Raw genomic sequence first — 3089 nt, forward strand, 5'->3', positions numbered from 1 at the left:
AATAATTTTTATTACATCTATATGATATTTATATGCATTCAAACTTTTAGCAACTAAATAAATTAAACAACAAAATAAACAACACAAAACAGACAAGACAATGTTCGTTGTTGTGGAAAAAACATAACTTATGTGAAGAAGATGCTGTTGCTGATACTGAGGCCTCATAGTATATCAGTAACCTTTGTTACTCGGTTGCTGACATGATGGTTTCTGCAAAAGAAAATACACACACCCTGCCAATGAAAATTCCTTGCAGCAAAATATTATTCATATTTATAAATTTACAGTACAGATATTATTGTAATTCTGGGGGGGTGGGGGAGAACATATATATACACGTATACATGTACATATTAAATGAGGATAAAACAATGCTGTTGGTTTTTAAAAAATATAAATTCAAAATTATACCAGCACTTTTGTGCCAAGGAAATAATCAAAAAACTATATTAGCCAAATTTAATACTAAAAATCAGTTTACCCCTTCTGCTATCACTGCTGGAATTGTAGGGTATTTTGCTATATCAGGAGCTATGACAGTTATTATTTCATTCAAAGCTTTGAAGTTCATTGTTTGTTTCTAAGTTCTTGTTTGTTCTTAAAATGGACCAAAATGAAAGACTTATCTATACTAAACATTTATATTTTTTTAACTTAAATTATCTAGTAGGAATTAGAATTTTATTTTACCCCATAGTGAATTTTACACTCATTTTGTGAGGAGGAAGTTTCATGCTTTATTTAAAACACATGCTGGTATCTTGCTGTATTTTAACTTTTTTTCTGCCAGACTTTAGGAAAGGTCTTTATTTGATTGTTTTGATTAACTGTACTGATTACTCAATAATAGCAAAAGCTTTCATAGCTGCTAACACTTTTCTTTTTAGAATATTGACACTATACCCACACTATTTTTAGATCTATCTTGTCCCATTACCAATGAGAGTGCACACATTCATACTTTTGACAGTCTCTGCCTTACACTGTAGGCACAGAGCAAACACATAACACTGTTTACACTCTCTGTTTTACATAAATAGCGTAATAATTGCTGTAATGCAGCCCATTTTTTTTTATAGGCTTCATTTTTATTATAAACATTTACATAGTTTTTTAGCACAGAGTCTTCTCTACTACTGACTTCCCATCAAACCAGCGATGGAAGGTATTATACTTAACCACAGCGTGATGGCAGGTATTCTGCATTAGGTTATGACTTAGAGCAGTTTTTGTTTTCCTTAAGTTTCATTTTTAATCTTCCTTTTCCTGCCCCCTCTTGTACCTACAGTGTTAATTTCTTTAGTGCCCTTTTAGTTTAAACACATTTTACATTTCTTTTTGTATAATAACTACCTTACTGTTTTCATTTTTCTCTTTTTTTAAATGGCACTTTTCTGGGGAAAAACAGGTCCAGTTTTAACACTGTGTCACTAATCTATTTTTTACACTGGGGGAAGTGCTGCAAAACCTTTTGGATTCATTCGTTTTTTTACATTAATTAATCAAATTACCACAACATAGTGGTTTCCTTTTCTTGGAAATTACTGTCGCTGTGCCTCATAAGGCTGTAGCAGTCTATAGTGCTTCTGCAGTTACACCAGAGACCTGCACTTTATATTTATTCATCTTTTTTCTTAAATTACTTCTTTTTAAAAATATATATAGTTCAGCTCTCTCTCTTTCTTTTGTGATTCTGAACTAAATTTGTATAGTACTTTGCAGCCTTTCAGAAAATTAAAACAGCTTCTGTTTTCTTTTAGTTCTTAGTTACTTTTGGTTTGGTGGTAGTAACCAGAACATTACATGCCTTGTAAGCCTGCTTCAAGGTGTCATGTCTCTGAAAGGCACTCGGACTCCAGGGACAGGTACCTTTTTCTTGGACCCACTGTTTTAACAGGGTTGATTCCTCTACCAACGGCTGGTTCCTATACTCCCTGAAAAGTCTTAGTTATAAACCACATCCACTTCCATTCTTTTAAAATTTGTTGGTGTCAAGCCGCACAACTCTTTCTCCCTTCTGACAACTTACCAATTCCACCTGCCCTGAGCTTGCTAGTTTCTACTCGTGCCAAACTTCTATTTCTAGCCTTGCCGGTCACAACCTCACACAAACTTTCCTACATTATGCCTGTCACCGAGACTGGACTTTGAACCCACACAGCTGGTCACAAAACTACTCAACTTCCTCACATACACTAAGCCTATCGCTGCAGAACAGGAAAAACCAAATGCTATATTTTGCTTCTGAGTGAGTCGGTCCCCAACTGCTGCAAGCTGTTCTGAGCCTTGAAACCCGCCGGCCCTAGACCACATCGAGTTTTGCACCTGTGAGTCTGCTGGTCCTGGGCCACGTCAAGCTAAGTCTGCCAGTTCTCAACTGCATCAAGCTGTTTGCCTTTAAGCTTTTTTGACCCTTGGTCACTCAAAAGCTTTTCACTTTTACCAGTATCGGAGAAAAAGCCTAAAATTTTTCTCTTATTCCTTGGCATCTACGGCCGAGGGGTGTGCACACCAAACATCAACAGACAAACATTGATGACTATAATATTACTAATAATAACAGACATCGATAACTGCGGCATCTGCCATCTCCCTTTTGCGTTCTCCACCAATTAAATGTTGTGCATACAGCATTACCAGATTTGCCCGTCATGTTGGGGTGTGCTCATTTATTAGGGGTATGTTTCTGGGGGTCACTGTAATTCTATCAATGTGCTGCTTGTGTTATTTGTGTTTCTATATGGAGCTGCATCTCTCCCTTCTGCAAGTCCTCACCCTCAATGGAGCTATCTTGCAGGACTCAGTTTCAATGGGGCTGGGTTTCCCCAACCGCCGAATCAGTCAAACACACACATGCATATACACACACAGACCAACAGGACACGCCTAAGCCAGGCTGGGTTATTTAGCATTGACAGGCGAACACCCTCATATGCCTTGAACTCTGTTCATCAGGGCAACAATAAATGCAGTCAGACACAAGCACACGGGTTAACAGGGCGCATCTGAGTCAGGCCGGACTATTCAGCATTGATAGGCTGACACCCTCATGTGCCTTGAACTCAGTTCATCCCTTATTTCAGCAG

Source organism: Alligator sinensis, unplaced genomic scaffold (assembly GCF_000455745.1).
Source record: "Alligator sinensis unplaced genomic scaffold, ASM45574v1 scaffold634_1, whole genome shotgun sequence".
NCBI lineage: Eukaryota > Metazoa > Chordata > Crocodylia > Alligatoridae > Alligator > Alligator sinensis.